A 24,614-nucleotide genomic window follows, 5' to 3' on the forward strand; every position below is an offset into this window, starting at 1 on the left:
CCTCTGGTAGACACTAGCTGGCTGATTACCAAGCCCAATTTCTTGCACCCTGTGTGCACAGCAAGATTACATTTCCCTGTTTCCTTTTCCTGTAAATGTGAGTTTGGCCATGTTCCTAGCCTTTGACCAATGGAGTATCAGAAGATGTGACATATGCCACTTTTTCTATGTGGTCCTATACCTTCTCTTTTTTCCCTTTCTGCTGTCTGGATATTGATCCCCAAGGTGAACTTGGAATTTACATTTGAAAGATAAGGAAGCCATTTGATTGAACGAGGCTGGATTCAGAATCACCAGTTACAGGAGACTTTCTGATCAGAAATACCCACATTCCTCACTATGTGAATGAAGAATAAATTTTACTGTTTCAAACTGCTGAGATTTTAGTAGGTATCTGTTATGCACCTATTGCTGTTTTTAACATATTTTAATATGCAAACCTGTGGAGATTTTATTTTAAGGATCTTGGGTAAGGATGGCCATGCTCACTGTAACATGTTTTCTTAACTTTGAATCTTGTGGCAAAGAAGGGTTTAGGATCTCAGATCTTTCCCTCCAGGAAGTCTACCAATCATCTTAAGAGAATTTGTCATACCCTCTCCAGAATTCAAGTTCTTCCAATCAATAGTGTGTCTTTGGTAAAAAAATAATAAATTCCTACCAGTTACCCTACTACATGCAAATTTATTGAAAGTTTTTACTGAAATCCTTGTATTGTTTCAATGAATGTATGCTAAAATTTTCACGACTCTTATGTAAAGGATGTCGTTTTAAAATTGAAGGTATTGAAAAATGGTTCTTGTACTCAAAATGTGAGAATCACTGAAACCCACAGATTTTTAGAATATACTTTATGCTTATATAATCAAATTATCTTATGTTAAAACTTTAATTTTGTGTAGTCATATTCTTAACAGCACCTTTTTATCTCCCCTTCTTACCAATGGAGCCCCTGAGGGAGCTCGAAGGAGCCAGCTGAGTACAGTTTGAAATGCTAACAATGATGGTAGCTAATGCAGCCACTATTAGGTACTGGACCCTACCCCAAGCACCTAACATATTTAACCTCTTCAAGAACTGCTTGAGGAACGTACTATTGCTATCTCCATTTTATAAAAGAGGAAACCGAAGGAAAAAGTCACACAACTAGTAAAAGTCAAGGATGCGATTCAAACCTAGGCCCTCTGACTCCAGGGTCTGTGCTCCTGCACATTTAGAGGATGCCACTTCTTCAGTTTCAAAGCCACTTATCTAAGGTAAACACATTATATGGAAGGGGAAAAGAAAGACAGGGGAGGTTCAGTGACTTTCCCAAATTCATAGTGCAATATGGTAGAAGAATTAGACCTGAAACCCAATTTGGGAATTCATAGTACAATATTGTGTCATATGAACCAACATGCAATTGAAATAAGGACATTAACAGTTTTCGCTTTCTTTAGCCTTGTAATTTTTTATTTTATTAAATGAAAGGCATTTGTTTTCTCATCTTCAATTTATTTCTTTTAAGTGCTTTGAGATACTTCCCCATCCTTTCATTTACCCTTCCAAATCAATATTGCTTTCCAAATTACCCTTTAAAAATATGCATGCATTTCAATTTATCTAATAATATACATTTATGTCAATTTCTTTATTGAAGGAGGAAGGGCTCAAATAAATCAAAGAGTAGCATTGAAAATTAACAATAAATATGTAACAAATGAAGGAATGAAGTAACCACTCAATATAATATCATTGATTAAGTGCCAGAAAATGATTCCAATTCTAAGAGAAAAGTTACTCTTTCACTTAGGGAAAAGTGTAGAATATTTTGGTGCCTAGAGTGTGTTCATAAATGTTAGCTATTGGACACTTTAAAGACAATATCATGATAGTATGGCCCCTTTCTGTATACATATAGCCATTAATAGCTCTTTTGCTGGCTTTCTTATGTGTATGTTTTCCCACAACAGTTATGATGGTACCAAGACACACACATACTACTTTGTATAGGATTCAATTTGTAACTAATAGAAGTAAAATAAATACAAAGATATGTATTACATATATCTTGAATGTTTGATTACATGCTTGAAATAAAAACACAAACACTATTTTTGAAATATTGATTATTAGAAAATGGGACTTGGGAGCATTCAGTTTTGATTTTATAAGAGTTCATTTTTACTTATTGCTTGGTGATAGCATTACCAAAACTCTTTAGAAGCTACTACTAAAAGTGTAATATATTCTAAATATAACTTTATAACCTTTTCATTGTTGCTTTGATAAGATAATGTGTAGGAATACATTTGCTCATATACTATTTTACAGTTTACAGAAACTCTTTGATTCCTGATCTTGAAATTCTGAGGGAGATTTTTCTTTTTCTATGCAATCATTTTGCTGTATGCAGTACTCTCTGTGGCATTTAGCAGAGTATAGCAGAATATAAGTGGCAAACTTAATGGAAAGTACAGCACTTGAAGTCTCATATGTATGTAAAACAAACCGCTGAGGCCTAGGACATGACTCGGCTTAAGAGACCAAAAAACCAAATATAAGTAAATACAGATGTGTGCTCAGCTAACAGCTTGACCAAATTTGGGCCTCAAAAAACACACGTGTTTGACATTAAATAGCTCATCAGAGGAGGACACTCTGGAAGTGGGCCACGATTTCTAAATAATCCCACTCGATTTTTTATCTCAATTAATAAATCTCCTGGGAACAAAATCAATTTGATACAAAAAAAGCTGTATATGGGGACCGGTTGAAGAAACTTTTTTTCACATTATATTTCAGCAGAAATGGGTGATTGTATTCTATGATAGAGAGATGGCCAAGGGTGTGCAAAAGGCCTGATGCCATGTCACTGGACAGAAAACAGTCATAAGAGTAGCATAGGTGGTCTCCTGCCCCCTTGTGATGATAGAGATACAAGTCACTTTACCAGAGAAAATTGAGAAGAGGAGTGGCCTCTGGATATGAGAAAGGGAGAGAGAACTGACGATCATGTTACATCTTGTTAATTCTCAAAAGTACAAACTTTCTGACATGATAGATCTGGAGCAGAACCTCTTCTTTCTTAAAGTTATTAGGTGACTTGCATTTAAAATATCAAATTAAAAGATCTAATTTTGATAAAATTATTAAAAGTTCTGAACTATATAACTGGCAAGAAGGTCAAAGACGTTATTAGAGTCATCCTCAAACTTTAGTACACATTAGAATTACCCAGGCAGCTATAAAAGTCCAGATTATCAGGCCATACTCCCCAGACCTAACAAATCAAAATCTCTTACAGTGAAACTCAAGCATTGGTATGTTTTACAACTTCCCAGATGATTCCAATGTGCAGCTGAGTTTGGGAAGTGTTTTAGTGTAGTAAACAGGGTTTCTTTTCATGATTTTCTGGTACAACTTAAAGAACGAGACTGAGTTTTAGAAACAGATCAGACTAAGTTAGGTATTGTAGGGGAGGAAGAACTATTCGTCTACTCTCTAGGTTCTTCTGGCTCATCTAAGAATTAAATTGACATGAAACAGCAGGAGAAAATCAAACAAAGTTTAATAACATGTATATGTGGGAGAAACCGAGGAAAACTGAGTAACTCACTAAAAGAACTAAAGCCACCAACTTAAATACCATCTTTGGTTAAAGACAAAGGAGGATGTTGGGGGTAGTAGTTTGAGACTACAAGAGGGAGGAAGGCAATTTACATGAAGATGGAAAAGCACATATTTGGTAAACAAATGTTTGCTGGGCCATCTATAGACAATGTGACCCGAGAGAGAACTTGGACAAAAACGGGCCTAGCAAAGTTCCTCCCAGTCTGCCACACCTAGAGTTATCTATGGTGGTAGCTCCTACCTGTGACAGGCATTCTATCTTAAATTCTTTTAGGCAGTCGGGGGAAGGTCTAAGTTTCTTTCTGAGTCTTTTGTTCTTAAAAATAATCAAGGCAAAGAGACGCATTTGCGGGTGGAAAATTCTGATCTCCACAGTATCTTAAGCATTTTCCCTAATGCCTATATGTTTCTTTCTTTGTCTTTTAAGTAAGGATAATGATGCATGCCCCATTAGGTATCCATGAGGCTTAAATTAAGCTTAAGGTATTTGAAACAGAAAAATTAAATGTAGTTATTTTTCTCCTTTCTGTACATTTTTACCGCCACTCAGGGCACTGGATCCATTAAATTTGTACCTAATTTGTTTTCTTTTCTTTTTCTCTTGTTCTGTCTTTACCTCACTTAAGGCCCCCGACATATGTTTTACCTTTTTTTTTTTTACCTTCTTCCTCATTTTACCTTCTTTTTTTGCCCATCTCTCTTTGCTAAAGTTCTGCCTCACTGATGGAACTTAAGAATGTAGACTCCGAGAGCTTGTTTTCAGGTACTCTGTGACAATTTTAGCCTCAAATTAATACCAGGTGGATTTCAGCAACTCACTTTTCTTGTTCCACCCTCAGGACAGCCAATTCCTAAAGAACACAAGCATCATTTCCAGTATATGCTTCTGTCACTAGGTGGTGCTCAGAGTACACATTAGATATTTCATGTTTGAGGGATTTCATCCTACTAAAGAGCAAAATCTATTTAGAAACCATAGAATATTTAACAACTTTTCAGAAGGTGTTGTTGGGGTGGGAGGAGTGCCATTAATCTGAGAAAATTGCTACCTAAGTGTGATATTAGCTATAATATTTGAGGTTCAGTACCATCCATGTTGGAGAGGTAAAGGTTCTAAATCCTACATATACAAAAAAACTGAGTTGGTCGTAACAGAAATGTAACTAAGGATTGCATCTTTGGCATATTAGTTTTACTGGGATAGCCCATTTGGGGGATCAGAACTGGCCACCAAAATGTGTCTCTTTGCCTTGCCTTGATTATTTCTAAGAACAAAAGACTCTGAAAGAAACTTTGACCTCCCCCTGCAACTGACTAAAAGAAATTTAACATAAAAGGCCTGTCTCCAGAACAAGCCATTACCATAGATAATTCTGGATATCCTAGATTGTGAGGGTCCTTGCTGAGCCCATCCTTATCTAAGTTCTGTTTACCAAACATTTGCTTTTCATTTCCATGTGAATCGCCTTCCTCCCCTTTGAAGTCCCAAACCATTACCCCCAACTTCTTCCTTTGTCTCTAGCTGAAGATAGTATCTAAGGCAACACCTTCACCATTTTGGCGAGTTACTCAGCTTTCCTGAGTTTCTCACACGTATACATGTTATAAAGCTTTGTTTGATTTTCTCCTGTTATTCTGTCTCATATCAATTTAATTCGTAAGCCAGTCAGAAGGACCTATAGAGGGTAGAGGAATTCTCTTCCTCCCCTACACCTGCATGGATTTGGGAGTGTGGGGGATCAGAATTTGCCACTCCCAAATGTGTCTCCCTAGCATGATTATTTTTAAGAACAAAAGACTCAGAAAGGAACTTTGACCTTACCCCTAATTGCCTAAAACAATTTAAGATAGAAGGACTATTCCAGGAAGGAGCTATCACCATAGAGAAATATAGTATAATATAAACTAGGTAAGAGAGACAGGGAGGATCCTAGCAAGACACATTTGATCAAAGTCCTCTCCATGTCCCATTATTTTTCAAGGCATGGTCAAGCCATATTAAGTTGATGGTCTCTTTAGTTTGATCTCTTTCCAAAAGCTCTACTGTTTTACTCCCCTTCTGCTATGTTTTACGTTTTTGATATCATATCAAACCTTTTTGTGTGTTTGTGTATCTGTTTCCCTCTTATCATGGAAACATAATTTTAATACTTTTGTCTTTTGACCTTCATATTATCTTCGTAGGTGGTTTATGTGCTACCTTTACTGTATTTTTGCCTTTACCAGTGATTTTATTGCCTTTTTAAAAATAATTTTCTTATTCTTTTCTCTGGTCTTCTTTTCCCACTTAAGTAAGTCTCTTTAGCATTTCTTGTAGAACTGATTTCTTAGTGATAAACTCTTAATCTTTGCTTGTCTGGGAAACTCTTTATCACTACTTCAATTCTGAATGATAACTTTGCTGGGTATTCTTGGCTGTAGGTTTTTTTCTTTCTGCTTTAAATATGTCATGCCATTCTATTCATGCCTGTAGGGTTTCAGCTGAGAAATCCAGCAGATAGCCTTATGGGATTTCCTTTGTATGTCACTTGTGGCTTTTCTCTTGCCACTTTTAGGATTCTCTCTTTATCTTTAATTTTGGACATTTTAATTGTAATGTGTCTTGGTGTGGGCCTCTTTGGCCTTATCTTGCTTGGAGCTCTCTGTACTTCCTGTACTTGGATGTCTGTTTCCTTCCTTAGGTTAGGAAAATTTTCAGCTATTATTCTTCAAATAGATTTTCTGTCCCTTTGTCTCTCTCTTCTCCTTCTGGAACACTTATAATATGAATATTAGTGCACTTGATATTGTCCCAGAAGTTCCCTTAGACTGTTCTCATTCTGTCTAATTCTTTTTTCTTTTATCTGTTCAGCTTGAGTGATTTCCTCTTATCTTTCGTCCAGCTCACTGACCCATTCTTCTGTATCATCTACTCTGCTATTGAGTCCCTCTAGTGAATTTTTTCATTTCCAATATTGTATTCTTCATTTCTGATTGGTTTGCTTTTGTATTTTCTAATTCTTTGTTGATGTTTTCACTGAGATCATCCATTCTTCTCCCAAGATCAGTGAGCATCATTATGACTTTTTGTTTGAACTCTTCATCAGGTAGATTTTTAATTTCTGTTTCATTTGGTTCTTTTTCAGGAGTTTTGTCCTGTTCCTTTACTTGGCATGTGTTCCTTTGCCTCCTCGTTTTGCCTCTGTCTCTGTGTTTATATCTATGTATTAGGTGGGTCAGTTACATCCCCTGATCTTGGGGAGATGGCCTTATGTAAGAGATGCCTTATGAGGCCCAGCAGCGTGCTTCCCTCTCGTCACCAGTTCCAAATATTCCAGGAGTGACCCCTGTGTGGGCTTCACGTGTCTTTCTGTTGTGGCAGTGTTGCTCTTGCTGCAGGTGCCCAGGGAGTCTAGGCTGTCCACCTGGGCAGCTAGCTGTAATGCTTAGCTGTGTGTGGCTGCTGTGGACCCTTCAGTCACTTTATCAGACATGGGGGCCCCCCACAGTTGGCTGCAATGTCTAATAGCACATTCCTGTTGTAGTTTTTCTGTTAAGTGAGTAGGCCCCCAGCATGGCTGGTTGCTAGGCTCGGGGGCTTACAATTGCTATAGGCCTCTGGCTTGAAAGGCTCTTGTCAGCTCTCTCAGAATCACAGCCGAGGGGGGCTGGCCCTAGGCATGGGAGCACCCAATTGTTTCAGGCTTTGGAAGGTGGGGGCAATCCCCTATGTGGTTGTTTGAGAAGCATAAGTCTTCTGAAGCTGACAAGCCCCACTGCCCACAGGGCCACACACATCACCAACATAGTCCTGTCCCATGTGCACACCCCGACCCCTTGAAGTGGACCCTGTCACCCCACTGCAGAGGCCCCACACACTCCACCAATGTCCCACACACTCCATCCCCTCCTCACACACACCCTGCGCCACAGAGGTGGACCCACTTGCACAGCTGCAGAGGACCCAGGCACCCCACCTATGTGGGCCCACAAGTTGCCCGAGAGCTTGCTGTTAGATGGGGCCAGTCCCTAGGGCAGGTTGCCTTCCCTGGCTGTGCTGGATTACATTGGTGCTCTAGTGGGTGGGGCAGACCCTGGGCTAACAGGACAGGGGAAGAACTCTAATGACGTCTGCCTGCACTGTGCTGGCGTGCCTGTACTAGAGCACAATATTGGCTGCTGCCAATGTCTCAGTCCCTGGAGAGGTCTCACCTCTCACCGAGATGCACCCAGAGCCTATCAGGTGAGTTTCTTTTCACCAAAGGACTGGGCACCTTTATTTCTGGAGATTTTAGGTTGCTTTCTGAAACAGGTAAAATTGTGCATTGGCCCTTTAAGAGTCTTTTTTTTTCCGCTTATGTCCAGTAGCTTTTCTGAGGGTATTGCCCATTATTGTTAGTAGCCAGCAAAGCCAGATATTATGACACTTGACTCAGTTGTGCTGAGTATAAAGGACGCTTATAGAGGTAATGCTCCTCCACTCAGGTCCTCCACTCCTCCAGAGAAGCCTGCGTACCTTAGGATTGCTCCTGGCAAGCCATGAAGGGCTGCAGTGTGTGAAGGTGGCTTTTTTTCTCTCCAGAAAGGAATTTCTGCTTCTTCCACCTCAGTCAGGACTGTCCCATGTTGTGGGGTTCTTTTTATCCAGTCTTCAGTTCTTTCTCAGAGGTAATTGTTCTCAGAGTAGTTGTAAATTTGCTGTGTAGATGGTAGGAGATGAGTTCAGTGTTCACCTATGCTACCATCCTGACACCTCTCCATCGCATGGCTGTAATTCTGTATTGCACTTTTCATCTCAAAAATGTAGGTTCTCTCATTTTTGAGAGAAATAACCCTCGAAGACATTGTTACCATTCATTGATTTCCAAATCTATCTCCATGTCATCCTTAAGTTTCATATTGGTACCTCAGAAACAACTATTGGAAGTGAAGATAAGGCCCAGTGTTTTGGGGGTTTCTGGGATACATTTAAACTCTATATTTGGAAGTTTTATATAGTGGGATTCTATGTAAGTTTTCATCAAGGGAAAAAGTTTTGAAAACAACAGTTATAGATAGACATTGTAGTGTGCCGAATAGTGTTCCCCCAAAATTCGTGTCCACCCAGAACCTCAGAAAGTGACCTTATTTGGAAATAGGGTTTTTGTAGATGTTATTAGTTAAAGATCTTGAGATGAAATTATTCTTGATTTAGAGTGGGTACTAAATTCAATGACTGATGTCTTTATAAGTGATAAGAGATTTTCACATATTGAGGCATATGGGGTAACTATTCTGGTTTAAACCTGATTCACCTTGAACTAAAGAATCTTGACTTACGGCCCATCATACATACATTGTACATCTGCTTTAACCATTAAAGTAAAGAATACATTAAACATTATCTCAAAGTAAAAGAATGCATTCTTTGAAGATAAGGATGGATACTTCCCTTCCTAAGATGCCAGTATCATTGGTAATGCCAGTATCAGTACTCCTGAAGATAAGTTTCCTTCCTTGGACATCAGGGTCACATAGACCTGCTAATCTGCAACTGAATAACTCTTTGAAGTTTTGATGAATATGTATCCTGGGTGTGTTTGATGTATGTTCTTTTTTCTAAAATGGTAAAAACTGTACCGAAAACCATGCGTCTCCAGAATGCTTTGTGAAGGCTGCTCTCTCAGATTATAATCCTCAGTTTGGCTCAAGTAAAATTCATCTTATCTCTCTTATCTATAAGGGTTATTGGTTATTTGCTTCAACATAAGACAAAGGAGAGGTAGATTTAAACATAGACACAGAGGAGACAGAGACACAGAGAAGAAGACCATGTAAAGATGGAAGGTGAGATTCACAAACCTTTGCTGTCACAAATCAAGGGACACTAAGGATTTCGAGCAATCACCAGAAGCTAAGGGAGGGTCATGGGATGGTATCTCAGAGTGTTCAGAAGGAACCAACCTTGCCAACATCTTGATTTTGGACTTCTGATCTTCTGAATTGTGAGAGATTAAATTGTTATTGTTTCAAGCCACTAAATTTGTGATAATGTGTTATGGCAGCCCTAGGAAATTAATACAGATACCAAGAAAAATTTTATTTCAAATTCATCTCATAGTCTCATTAGCAAAACTAGTAAGTGTATCCAACACATTTTACAAAATCCTGAAACCTGCAACAAGCAGAGTAAATAAATATCACCCTTAATAAAAAAGTATTCAAGAATGATTATGCCACAGATTCCTTTGGCTTCCTTCTAATATTTCCTCTTCTGTCATTGCTGATGCTTTGGGATTGCCAAGCTCAAGGTGACTCATGCCTGGTGCTACTTAATGACAGCTCATAAATGGCCCTATCCATGCCTGCCAGAGACCTTTCAGGACTAAAATGAGAGCTAAGAGTTATGGGAAGGGCTGGCAGTGATTGTAGTCTCTACATCCAAGCACTTCCTAAAAGATGTAATAGGCCACGACATGTGGGAAGAGGCAGGCACAAGAGGGAGAATTCTTAGTCAAAGCAAGTGTGGAGGAAAGGGATAAAAACTCCCTGTGAAAGACTTTTGCTAAAGTCATAGATATTCTTGACTGAGTCAGGAAGGAGAAAATGGTACATCTTAGGCTTATTTGGCAGTCTTTTGAAAGCAGGCCTTCTCCTAAACAATCCCTGTTCATGTAAAACTAGATAAAAGGTTGTGAGGACTGTACAAAATCATCAACACTGCAATAGTGAAAGAAAGAAATGTAAGAGAGTGTTAGAAATATGATTGCATTGTTCCTACAAATATGTCTTAATATCTGAAAGGGACATATAATTTTAAAATATATAAAATAGATTTGCTGCCTCCTGGAATTTTAAGAGGGAAAAGACAAATTCTACTTAGGTCACAGTTTTCTCTACTGAGGCCACTCCTCCCCACCCCCAACCCTGTCTCCTCTCCCTTGAACACAATCATATTCTCTAGTTTCAATGTACATGTTATTGATTCATTTTTCACCTTACCCATTAAAAATATTATTTGTGGTATTCCTGTTATATCTTCATTTCTCCTATTTCTAATATATTTCTGATCCAATATAAAGGTTTATCTTAAATATTTGATACTCAAAAACTTTTAATGGATTGCATATATATATCTCCCAAATTTCTTAGCCACAATTCAAGCTGCTTCTTGATATAAATGAATCCACCTTTTAAGCTTTACCTTGCACTAGTCTGTTAAATAATCCATATGCTCTAAGAAAATAGAGGATGTATTGCCAAAATTACTTTGCATTTCCTTTTATAGTCTATATCTCTGTATCTTCCCCATTCTGTACCCCTACCTGCTATGTCTTCTTACTTTTCTATGTATTCAAATCATATCTATGTTTTAAAGTTTATACTGTTGGGACCCAGGGAGGGCCACCTCAAAATATCCCACAATGGAATATTGATTATTTTGAATTAAAGTTACTTGAAAAGCAAAAATGGCATTCTGACCCTCCTGTCTCTGTTCCCCTGAAAGCAGGAAATAAATCTTCCATGTGGAAGATGGTCTCCCCACATCCCTATCACGAGAGCTAGGAATTCAGGGCTGAGAAGCCTGCGTAAACAAACCTTGCTCATTTACTACCTTAAGCCTAAACTCTACTTAAATTCCTCACTATTTACATACCCCAAACCTAAGTTTCTTTGTCCTGTCAATTCCTCACAAATTTATTGTTTCTTTCTGTAAAAGATATAAATATTTCCTGCTTTGTTTACTCTCTGAGCATCATTCTCTATGATCTCCAACACATACATATTAAACTGGGTTTTGGTCCTGTTAATCTGGTCTTGTGCCCATTTTCTTGTTAGTCTAGCCATAACAACACAAGAAGGGTAGAAAGAGAATTTTCCCCCTCCCCAACAACACCTTTCCATATTCATCCAGGATAGAATTAATCCCTTCTTTAATAAATTTCAGCAGCATTTGTTTATAGTTCATTTGATACTACATATCTCATTGAATTGTGGTTATTTTTGAAATTATAAAATCATACAATATTCTAGACAGAATTTAGGAAATGTGTGTCCCCATATAGCCACAGCTTCACGGATGAAAAGAATCACCAGGAGGGTGCTTATTGAAAATATAGATTCCTGGATGCCGCCTCAAATCTACTTAATCAGAATCTTCAAAGCCCGGGCATCTATCGTTTTAACCACATCCCAGGTGAGTTTATAACCACTCCAATTTAGAAAACATTGGTTCACTTTATTCCTCTCATTAAATAGATGAGGTAACTGTAATCCCCTGCCTGAAGATAAGCACCATGCCCAGAGGTCACATGGGCAGTTAGAGGCAGAGTCAAAACCAGAGCTGAAGTAACGTGCTCTCTCCACGGCACACCTAGCCCATCCAGGATTATAAGACCTGACAGAGAGGAACTGGATTTCTCTCCACCCCGTCGTATTTTGCGTAATAAATTGCACATAACCACTTGAGAAATGTGTGGTGAATTAATTTTAGGGATGTAGATTGCAGACTCTACATCAATAGCTTCCTTTTTCTTTTAATTTTCTTTTTTTTTTGAGGAAGATTAACCCTGAGCTAATATCTGCCACCAATCCTCCTCTTTTTTTGCTAAGGAAGATGGGCCCTGAGCTAACATCTGTGCCCATCTTCCTCTACTTTATATGTGGGACGCCTGCCACTGCTGCACCACCGGGCTGGTCCCTCCTTTTTTTTTTTTGACAAGAACAACATGTTTATTGTATCATCCAGCTGAGGATACAAACACAAAACACTTCTTAATTTAAGGAAAATATGAAAACATCAGGCAATTCCTAGAGTACCACTAAAAATATAGCCTTCACCTATTCTACTTAGTGGTAAAAATTAAGCCACTCAATCATTTTGGTCATCAAACCAGTCTTTCTTCCCACTTAGAGTCTTGGGCCCAGCAGCTGGTTTTGCCATGATGATCTAATCCACTCTAAGTACAGTACGGCAGCATCAGTAGCCACAATGATAGCCCAATATTTTCCCCGGTAAGTGTCTAGAATACCAGCTTCCAACATGTCCTTTACAGCAGGAACTTCAGCCTCAATATCTAACCCAACATTTTTATTTCCTTCTTGATGTACTGCATAAAGTTTAGAGATTACTTCATTGGCTTTAACTCCAGAATTTCCTGCAAGTGCCCAGGGAATAGCTTCAAAGGCCTCAGCAAACTTCTTAATGGCATACTGTTCCAGTCCAGGACTTGTCTCTCCATATGATGTGATCTGTTTGGCTAGCTCAATTTCTGTTGCTCCACTTCTGGGTACAACATGTTTATCTCTTGTGAGAACCTTAAAAGTATTAATGCCATCATCAACTGTCCTTTCCATATCATCCATCAAAGTGTCTGTAGAGCCTCAAAGCACTATGGTAGAAATGGCATCATCTTCCTTTTCATGCTTAGAAACAAGCACCTGTTAATAAAAATCAAATTATTTCACACGAGTAGTTTTATAACTGAAACACCAGATTTAAAAGGAGACAGAGAGAAAAATGAATGAATACACACTTTATTTTGAATTAATACAGGCGCTTTACTCCTGAAAATTCCCTCCTGATGGTCTCCTGACACTTGCCAGGAACTATAAAATATTTTAATTTCAACTTGATGACTGAGAAATACATACAATGCGGTTCCCTTGGGTACAGAGTCTGAGGATCTGATGGGGAGATATAGCGCAGACAGATGAGAAAAGTCTAGTCCCACTATAAACACAGGAGGGAGCTAAGAGATTTGAAAAGATAGAGCAAACAAAGGGAAAAAAATTGGCTGTCAGGGCATATTGTTTTAGGAAATAATGAGCACTCTTCTAATTTTCCATCCTGTGATATAGGATTATTTCATTCACAATTAATCCTCTAAGTTTTTGTAGAGATGTTCTTTTTACAAAAAAAAAAAGAAGCCCAATTGTACCTTCTTGGCATCAGCATTTTTTTCTGTCTTTGCTATGTCCCTACACTTGTTTTGATCTGACAAACTTAATGTCATTTGATAGGATGAAAGCAGACCATTTTCTGAGAGCCAAGTGCTTCAAGGGCAGTCATTCATTTTGTGAGGAATTTCTACCCCTTTCTGGTACTTCTGTCTTCTTTGCTTTAGATAACAGAATAAAAATGAATACATTACAAGGTCTGAAATCCTGTCAGAAGAAAAAAAAACATTAACTCTTCATTCTAGCTAGCATCCTAAGATGTAGACAGAAAGCTATGTTAAATACAAGAAGATATTTTACCTAGAAATAAAAGCAACTACCATTTAAAAAGAATTTACCATGTACTGGTCACAATAATAACATGCACACATGTTCTAAGTATTTCATTTAGTACCCACAATATTTAATAATATTTTACTTAATAGCTGCAAAATTGCCATCAGAGAGGTAGTTTGCTTCAATTTTGTAGATTAGAAAACTGAAACTTAGGAACTTAAATTAAATTTGTCAAAATGAATTGTCAATAATTAGATAAGCCTTGATTCAAATCCTAATCTTCCTGACTCCAAACCCTAAGCAATAAGCTTTTATTACTCAAAGTATGTTTATAGGGGCAGCCTTATCAATCTCACCCGGGAGCATGTTAGAAATACAGGGTATCTGGCCCCAGTCAAAATCTACTGAATCAGAATCTGCATTTTAACAAGTCCCCTGGCACAACTCAATAGCAAAAAAACAAATAATCCAATTAAAAAGTGGGCAGAGGAACTGAACAGACATTTTTCCAAAGGAGACAGATAGATGGCCAACAGGTGCATGAAAGGATGCTCAACATCATTAATCATCAGGGAAAGGCAAATCAAAACCATGATGAGATATAATCTCACACTTGTTAGAATTGCTATTATCAAAAAGATACGAAATAACAAGTGAGGATGTGGAGAAAAGGGAACCCTTGTGCACTGTTGGTGGAAATGTAAATTGGTGCAGCCACTATGAAAAACAGTATGTAGGTTCCTCAAAAAATTAAAAATAGAACTACCATATGATCTAGCAATTCCACTTCTAGTTATTAACCTGAAGAAAATGAAAACACCAGTTTGAAAAGATATATGCACCCCCATGTTCATTGCAGCATTATTTACAATAGTCAAGACATGGAAACAACCTAAGTGTCCATCAATAGACGAATGGATAAAGAAAATGTGACATATATATATATATATATATATATACACACACAGACACAATAAAATATTATTTAGCCACAAAAAAGAATGAAATCTTGCCATTTGTGACAACATGGATGGACCCTGAGGGCATTAGGCTAAGTGAAATAAGCCAGAGAAAGCCAAATTACCATATCATCTCACTTATATGTGAAATCTAAAAAACAAAACAAAACAAAAACAAGCTCATAAATACAGAGAACAAATTGGTGGTTGCAAGAGGCGGGTGGTAGGGGTGGGCAAGATGGGTGAAGGAGGTCAAAGTTACAAACTTCCAGCTATAGGATAAATAAGTCCTGGGGATGCAATATACAGCATGGTGACTATAGTTAATAATACTGTATTGCATATTTGACAGTTGCTAAGAGAGTAAATCTCGAAAGTTCTCATCATGAGGAAAAAACTTTCTTTTAATTAAAAAATAGAAAAAACAAGTCCTCTGGGTGATTTTTAAGCACATTGAAGTTTGAAAAACACTGTTATAAAGGTCTACAGTGCCTGTCCTCTTGTAGAGCTCAATGACATATATGTTACTAAATGTAGTAATCTAAGAAACATAAAGTAACTCGTAGCTCAAACGTCGTATTAGACTCAAAATATGATTTTTAAAATCAGAGCAATACTTTTATATCACTCGTATTTTTTTTAAAGTTTAGTTAGAATATGAAATTTCTGGGAACATGTGACTAACAGGCCTCCACTATTCATCATCATAAAATATTCAGGGAGTTCTTATGTACTTAACATTCTGTGAGTCATTGTCTACAGAAACTGCGCTCAACAGAGCCCTTGCCTTCCAGGTACTTAGAGTTGCAGTTGACGATCCGTCTTAGAATACAAAATAAACTCTTCAATTAAAAAAATAATAATGGGTAAATTAAGGTTGCCTCATTCTTCTTTTCTCCCCTTTCCCATTCCTCACCCATCTTTCTGCCTCCTATATCTTACTATCCTTGAATACTGAAATTGTTCTACTGCTTTCTTAGGAAAGTAGACTCCAAGATCCTCCAATATTGCCTAATCTCTCATTCATCCCTCCAGGGAGTGATTGAGAAAAGGAAAGCCCATGGAGTTTGAGAATTACCCACCTCGTACAATAAGAAAGGGCTACCGGCCCTAAGCCTTTCATTATAACTAATGTGCTACTCTCCATCCACAGGGGAGAGCTTGGTTCTAATAATAAACACTTCAAGAATACAGAGAAAGGAATTGAAATTTTGGAAAGAATGAATAGATTCTAGGGAGACATGTCCCATAGCCCTTAGGAAGTTTCTTAATGGAAATAAGGAGCTGAAGAAAGCAAAAGTGAGTTTGAAATCATCTTCCAGACTAAATTCTCTGACAGCTTATTAGAGTCAGTTTCAAATGGCCATGTCTGGCTGTAATTTATGTTTGTTTTTGAAATGCATAAAATACTTAATGACCAAATAAGATCTTTCCAATGAGAGATGTTTACTGAAAGGAATATTATATACTTTTAAATTTTTGTAATACAGCCTTAACAGTACTAAGTAATCAGAAAAATGAAAAAAACAGTTAAGTATAATAGGCTAGGAATTTTTCTTTTTCATATTAAGTTGCTTTCAAAAGCAAGAATCCAATTGCTTTGTTTAGGATCTCTCATCTCTCATTGCTCTCCATTCTCTTCCCTTTCTTATTGCCATTTTCCCTGACAGCACTACTTTATCTGCTTTCAAGATCTTTTGATGCCAAGTGGCACAAAGAGTTTCTTTTCATCGTTCCCAAACTCTTAGCGGATATTTACACCATCATTTGTAATGAGGGCATCAGTCAAACTTAAGATGCTGTGATCATCACAGCCACTGTAATGAAGTGCTGGTGCTTGGTTGAAAGAGGTAATAAATTAATTTGGTTCAACTGACCCAGGAGTATGAACAAATTTTAAGAAACTACTTTTCAGTTTAGGAAAAAGAAAAATCACAAGTTTAATGACTTCTATTGCTCTGCATATTTTATTTATTTACTTTTTAAATCAGGTAAGAGAAAAGCATTTGAACAGCATGAGTCAACAACTTTTTATCTGGAAAGAAAAATCATTTTATAATGCAATATCACCTTCTTTCTCTTTTCACTGTCCATATTAGAGGGTATTGACTGGAAGAAAAAGCCTTCCGTAACCTTCAATTCACTTCCTGGTTAAGAATATTAGAAGCTGAATGTAACATTAAATAAAAAGCAGTTCAATTCTCACATTTTATTGATGCAGCCGCAGAGATATAGAGGAGTAAATTTCCTTTCCCATAATCATACCACTGATTGTTGAATCAGGCCCAAGAATGCAAATGTCAGCTCCATGCGATTTTGATCACACTGTGAACTAAATTATGACTTAAGTTTTTGTTTTATATCTAGTTTCTCATGAAAAGAGAATTGGGACAACATAAGGTAAATCAAATACAACCCATTTTTCTGCCTTCATGGATGAGATTTATATTTCTTTCTAGTAAAGCACTTGAGGAATGATGACAAGCAGAATAAGTCATAAATTGCAGTTCAAAATTAAGGTACCCGAGACCAAAATCAACTCTGGCCATGGAGCTGACCCTGATAAATGAGTAAATTCATCTTATTGATCAATAAGAGTCAGTGAGGCAAGGCCCAAGTCTTCATTTCAACATGAAGATTCACGTAGAAAGTATAAATCCGAACAGAATCACGATTCAGAAAGGACTGAGAAGGACCCTCGAGATTGCATTATTATAATGTCTCATCACATTTGATCTAAAAGTTTTCTTCATTCAATAACTCTTTAAAATAAAATCACAAAAAAAAATTGACTTAGAGGGTAGACAGTTAATTCAATAAGAACATGGAGGAAAAAAAGAAACGGATAAAGCAAAAAGCAAGAACAAAAATATTCTGAAAGACCTCTCCTGCAAAAGGTAGCACTTATTTTATCAAGCAGAGAAACACAAGGGGTTACTTATGGTCTCTTATTGTGGACATTTTAGTGTAAAACAGATACGTGCCTGACTCAAAGTATTCATCATCCTAGAAGGCAGGACTAACATATAAGATATGTTAGTCATTCTCTGTTTGTTCACACATTCTGCTTCATTTTCTGCTCTCCTCTAATTGTTCTATGCCTTGGAAGGTTGCCCCATTCAAACTGCATCTCCCAGGCTCTCTCGGCTTCGTTTTGAGTTCAGAGAGGAACATTAATTGGATACAAGTGAAGAGAAGAAAGGGGACATCTTCTCCATTCCTTCCCTGCTTCAGAGCCACATACTGAACAGTTTCTGAATCCCAGCTCTCCCACTGGGCAGGCCCACTTCCAAGGTGCTAGTTATCAAAAATTTTGGTAGCATTGTTTCCAGCTGTTGCCCTTCAGCTCTAGAGGTGATAAAAGCTTCGTGTTGTTGGTCCCCTATGAATATCATCCTTTGTTGTTTTTTTAAAACAGTTTTATTGAGGTATAATTGTACATATTTAATGTATACAATTTAACACGTATTTAATTAATATATATTTAATGTATACAATTTGATGAGTTGGTACATATGCATATAGGCATGAAACCATCATCACAATAAAGGTAATAGACAAATCCATCACCTCTAAAAGTTTCCTTGCATCTCTTTGCATTTTTCTGTTTGATTTCATTTTATGTTGTGACAAGAAAGCTTAACCTGAGATCTACCCTCTTAACATATTTATAAGTGCACAATACTATACTGTTAGCTGTGGGCACTGTATTGCGCAGCAGATCTCTAGAACTTACTCGTCTTGCATAACTAAAAATTTATACCTGTTGAACTCCCCTTTTCCCTCTTCCCCCGTCCTCAGCAACCATCATTCTATTCTCTGCTTCTATGAGTTTCACTATTTTAGATAGCCCATATAAGTGGAATGCAGTATTTGTCCCTCAGTGACTGGCTTATTTCACTTAACATAATATCCTTCAGGTCCATCCATGTTGTCGCAAAGGGCAGGATTTCCTTCTTTTTTAAGCTGAATAATATTCCGATGTGAGAGACAGTTTTTTTCAGGACTGCAGGGCCTGGCCCCAAGCAAATCACAGCCCTGCCCTAAGATAACCAATATCTTCTACCCAGTTTATGCCGTGTTGCAGTTTGAGGATGGCAACCAGGCAATCAGGGAGTTTTCACTGGGGAAGGCTGACCGGCCTCTCGCATGGCACTAGGAATTGAAAAGACCTTGACTAGGTCACCATGTTCCAGGATTATATACTGGATTTTTAGGCTATGTTACTTATTAGTCACTAAACTCAGAGGTTATTGGTTTCAGAATTCTGCTTCACAACTCTAAAATCCTAAGATTTGAGAATGAAATACAAAAAATGAATTTATTGAGTTACATTTGTAAATATTGCTTTAAAATTGATTTCAGTTACTTGTACATATTGATCAGCACATTTTCTCCCAGGAGACATCTCTACTTAGAAAGCCACCCACAATGTACGGGACAGCATTCTTCTGGTAGCTCAAGTTTCCAATCCTTTATATCAAGCAAAGAGGTTTAGAGCAGCCACAGAGTCTATCTAACCAATTCATTTTAATCCTTTCACGTAATAGATAAATAAACTGAGAAACATATGGCATCTACAACAGGTCTGTATGCATAGTAGTAAGTCTACAAATATGTGTGGAAGGTAAAGAAATAGGAATATTGAGCAAGGAGGATAGACTCTATGGGAAGAAGTTTCCATTAGACTTCAAACTATTTGAGTTGCAAGAACAAGGACAAAGGTGATGCTAAACTTAGAAATTCTCAAATCATCTCACAAAATACATAACCCTGTTTATTACAACAGGTGTTAAAACTTGTTAAGAATTACTGCCCTAGAGGACATGAACAGACATTTCTCAAAAGAAGATATGAATATGGCCAAGAGACACATGAAAAGATGTTCATCATCGCTAATCATCAGGGAAATGCAAATCAAAACTACACTAAGATATCACCTTACACCCGTTAGATTGGCAAAAACATCCAAAACCAAGAGCGACAAATGTTGGAGAGGTTGTGGAGAAAAAGGAACCCTCATACACTGTTGGTGGGAATGCAAACTGGTACAGCCACTATGGAAAACAGTATGGAGATTTCTCAAAAAGTTAAAAATAGAAATACCCTATGACCCAGCCATCCCATTACTGGGTATCTATCCTAAGAACCTGAAATCAGAAACCTCAAGAGTCCCTTGCACCCCTATGTTCATCGCAGCATTATCTACAATAGCCAAGACGTGGAACCAACCTACATGCCCAGAAACTGATGATTGGATAAAGAAGATGTGGTATATATACACAATGGAATACTACTCAGCCATAAAAAAAGACAAAATTGGCCCATTCACAGCAACGTGGATGGACCTCAAGGGTATTATGTTAAGCGAAATAAGCCAGTCAGAGAAAGATGAACTCTATATGACTCCACTCATAGGTGGAAGTTAGTATATTGATAAGGAGATCTGATCGGTGGTTACCAGGGAAAAGGGGGGGTGGGGGGAGGGCACAAAGGGAGAAGTGGTGTACCCACAACATGACTAACAAAAATGTACAACTGAAATCTCACAAGGTTGTAATCTATCATAACATTAATAAAAAAAAAAAAAAAAAGAATCACTGCCCCAAATGCTAGACAGTGAAGGAGAGAGTAAAACAGGAACACAGGCTTCCTGACTTTCAAATCAGGGATATATCCCTTAGATAACAAACCTCTAAAGTTTCTGAAATTATTCTTTACTTTACCCAAATCATGTAGTGATGATCATTTTAAACAAGTAAATTGTTGCCAGAGAACTGAATACAATACAGCCTGCAAACTATCATTTTGAAAAGCACTTTTGGAATTTTAATTGCAATATTAGCTTCAATAAATTTATTTGAATTTTTGTCAAAGTTTTAAAAATGAACATTTCAACAATTTTAGGTATGTGATGTTTTACAGTTGGGATAGAACACAAAGATCAACTGATCTAACTCCCTCATTTAAGAGAGATTAAAACTGAGCCCAGGAGTAAAGGTCTCAAGTATTGTAGCTTATATTTATTTGTAGTGGAGCCAGGATGGGAATCTAAGTCCTCCAAAGTTAGTTCAGTGCCCTCTCCTCTCTGACATAAATCAAACCCGATTTTCGTGAAGAATATATGACTTGTTCTCATAAAACTAATTTATACAAAGGCATAGAGTCCTTTAAGTGGATAAAAGCCCACACAATTCTTAACACTTCTGACATGTATATTATTATTTGTTAATTGGGATAAAATATCTATCAATTCACCTTTACCTTGGAATCGTTTCTCTTAAGGGAACTCAGGAAATTAAGAGCGAAAAACCTTTTTATTGAGAAAGCAATAAAGGAGCTTGAACAACTAAAAAAAAGTGCATATTATGTGCCCCTTAGTAGGCCATGACATAATTCTGTTAAAATTTGAAAGAACTGAGAGAAAGTAAAGGAGCACACGGAGAAGTGGACAACTAAGTTATCTACAGCTAAACAATTAGCAAATCTATCACCTGAAGCGTTGTGGAAAATAGCAAATGTACCTAATAAACTCATAAAATGGGCAAAATTAGATGTCTAGAAAGAGTAAAAAAAATTAAATTGACTTCTTTAAATGCTTCTGATAATATGTGACAAGATAGAGATGAACTAAAGAAGGAATTGTTCAGCTTTAGAAGAGAATGTAGACAAAATAGAGTGCCCAGGACAGCCCTTCCAGGCAAGGAAAGATTCAAAGGTAAACAATGGCTTCAGAGCGAAGAATAAAAGCAGGACAGTAAAAGGCAGTCTCAGGGTAAAGACGTAAAGGATGTAACCGTATGATCCTTTCTTTAGATCTCAGAAAGATTTCAGAGCATTCCTAAGCCTCCTTGCTAGGCCACCCATAACAGCCTCACAGGTGGCCCAAGGTAGATAAGCACTTCTCTTGGAAAGAAATGAGGGTGTGGCTTTTGTTTAATAGAGTGAACGTCCAATAAGAATCACAAGCAACCTGACAGAAAGAGAGAGAATTTGTACTTTTAGAAGCACCATGAGCTTAGACTAAAAGAGACAGAAACAGTTCAGAATTAGAATTCTTGGTACCCTCAACCTTGTGCACACAGGAAGCACACTAAGAAAGCTACTCAGCTACAAACATGGACCATTTATTTTAAGGAGGATAGGGTGACTCAGAAGGCTGAACTAAGATACCAGAGGACCAACTGGTGACCCAGGGAATAGGAGTGGGCTCTAACCAAGGACCTGGAAGCATATGCCCGGTTGAATCTTAGAATTACTGTGAATTATTCCTATTCTTGAATAGAACTGTCAGTTAAGGCTATCGTATGCCTATCTAAATATTGTATGCTAGATGGGAGGAGGGCAGATAACTTGTCTCTTTATTTCACAGGTCTTCTGGTTAAGAGGAATAAAATTCGAGGAACTGTACCCGAAGAGTCTCTTCTGTACCTAGACCTAACTAAGATGACAGAGTCCTGGATGTTCATACATTGCCATAAGGGGATAAGATTTTGGTGGTCTTGGAAGGGAGTGAATGTATTTTTTCATGAGAGAAGAATGAAAATATTATCCATCCAGAGGACTGACTGTGGTAGATTAAGGATGGCTGCAAATCCTTCACTCTTCTTTCATTAAGAGCTTCCTTTTTCTATCCCTTTGAACTTGGTCTGGCTTTGACCAATGAAATATCCTAGAAGTGATGTAGACCCGATATTATATACTGGCCTGGGCCTAGACTTCAAGAGGACTGATGCTTCTACTATGGTCTCTTATAAACTTGAGCTGCTACATAAGACATCTAACTAGACTAGAAATCTGCCAGGCTAGCTACATGGAGTGGCTCTGGAAAAGAGGGGAGAGGAGAATGGGAACCAGCTGACAGCCAGTAGTTCCAGATGAGCCATCCCAGTCACTCCAGCTAATTCAGCTGATATAATGGAGAAGAAAAAAGCCCTGCTGTCCCCTGTCTGAATTCCAGCACCTTAGAATTTTAAAACAAAATAATGATAAACCGTTAGTTTCAGCCACTAAGTATCGAGGTAGGTTGTTATGCAACAACAGATAACCAGACCACACATATATGAATTAATAATGTTCAGAAGAAGAAGAAGATGTCTGCAAAGAACACACAATGTTCACTGAAGGTGAGAAATACTTCATAAGATATTATTTTCTACTCCCTATCATTGCCAAACTCATTTATTGGAGTGCAATGGACATGATTCATGATAAAAGATGTCTTGTCAACAATTTGATGAAATATAATTATTAATTTTAAAAAGAATTTTTAAAATGAAAGCCACATCAAATGAACTTATTCCATCAGATAGTATATTGGGTCAGTTAATGAGGAAGCAGTAAATTCTAATAATCTGGGTTATATTCAATTACATAATTTGGAATCACAGATCGTGACACATATGACTCATTTGATTATTTTTTTTTCAGGGCAGAAAAGGGGACCCCTTTGGGGTTTCTGATTACACTTCACACCTGGCAGGTGGTTCTTAATCTCTATTTGCCTGTTAGTATTATTGAATCACCCTATCCATGAATCGTTTTGATACTTTGTTTTTTGTTTTTGTCTCAAGTAGACAAATGTTTTTAACCTATATGAATCAATGTATTTCAAGTCACATAATTATATCTATATGTATGCATATACTTTTATTTGTAATTACAACTGAGTGTTTAGATATACACTGGAAAAGTCGCAAAAGGATATGTTATGGTCATGAACATTCATTTAAATAAAAGATTGGTATGGAATTGTTTCCCAGGTGGTCTCAGCTCTGGAGACAGGCGGGACTGTGCTGAACTTTCTGTTTTTTCTAAGCGCCACACGCGGAAGGTAACTGACATAAAGAGAAGGAGCCTCAAGCAGAACAAACCAAGGAAACTGTTGCAGTCATCCAGGCCATGCTCGAAGCCTTCCCTGACTGCCTCTTTCTCAGCACTCAGTTCGCGGGGCCCAGGCTGAGCTCCCAAAAACCATGAGTTACTGTCGCCCTTCTCCCTTTGTGGAAGGCATGAGCTCCCTTAAGGTGGACAACGTGAACTATCGCATCTCACCCAACACCCTGTGGCATGTTTTTGAGAAGTATGGGCACATTGGCGACGTGTACATCCCGTGGCACTGCTTCACTAGAGTCGCGTGGCTTTGCCTTTGTCCGCTTCTACAACAAGCACCATGCCAAGGATGCCATGAACGCCCTAGACGAGATCAAGCTGGATGGCCGCAAAGTGCGGGTGCAGATGGCACACTACGGTCACCCTCCGGTTCCCCACGGTGGCCGCTACTGAGGAACAACCCCTCGCAGGTACCAACACCGTAATCGCAGCATAAGGCATCAATGCCGTTCCAATAATAAGAACCGATTCCGATCTCAGGGCAGATCTCCCTTTAGCTTTTGCTCTTACGGTAGATCTCCATCAACCTTTGGATCCAGATCTACTCCAAGATCTGACTCTTCCTCCGTGCCCGGCTCTCCCTCACCAACCAAACCAGTCTACCTCCAGAAGCCTTCCACCAGAAAGTAAGTCCAAGTCCAGACGGCAATCCAGTAATGCCTCCAAGGATTCTGAAGAGGAAGGAGGGGTGCCCTATTAGGATAATAAGTCATTCGCAAGCAACCTAACTGAGGCCTGCGGGGAGGGGAGGGGAGCAACATACTCAGTTGATCAAAGACTCCTCAGAACAGAACATCAGCTATTAAAAAGGTTCTTCTTTAACATGTTGTCTAACTTTTTACTTGTTTTAAGTTTTGCCTCAAGTGGTAACCTTCATTTTATATGGCATTTCATTGCTGTTATCAAATATCTTGTAAGTTAGTGAGGTGAACAACTTCCAATTATTATTGGTTT

General features: G+C 38.0%; 2 pseudogenes; one reads left to right on the forward strand and one right to left on the reverse strand.

Moving 5' to 3' along the window:
* Positions 1-12,445: 12,445 nt before the first annotated feature.
* LOC139081106 (T-complex protein 1 subunit theta pseudogene) lies at positions 12,446-23,671 on the reverse strand (annotated as a pseudogene).
* A 72-nt stretch (positions 23,672-23,743) lies between these two features.
* Positions 23,744-24,360, forward strand: LOC103544067 (serine/arginine-rich splicing factor 2-like; annotated as a pseudogene).
* Positions 24,361-24,614: the final 254 nt, after the last annotated feature.

The sequence above is a fragment of the Equus przewalskii genome, chromosome X (genome assembly GCF_037783145.1).
Source record: "Equus przewalskii isolate Varuska chromosome X, EquPr2, whole genome shotgun sequence".
Taxonomy (NCBI): Eukaryota; Metazoa; Chordata; class Mammalia; order Perissodactyla; family Equidae; genus Equus; species Equus przewalskii.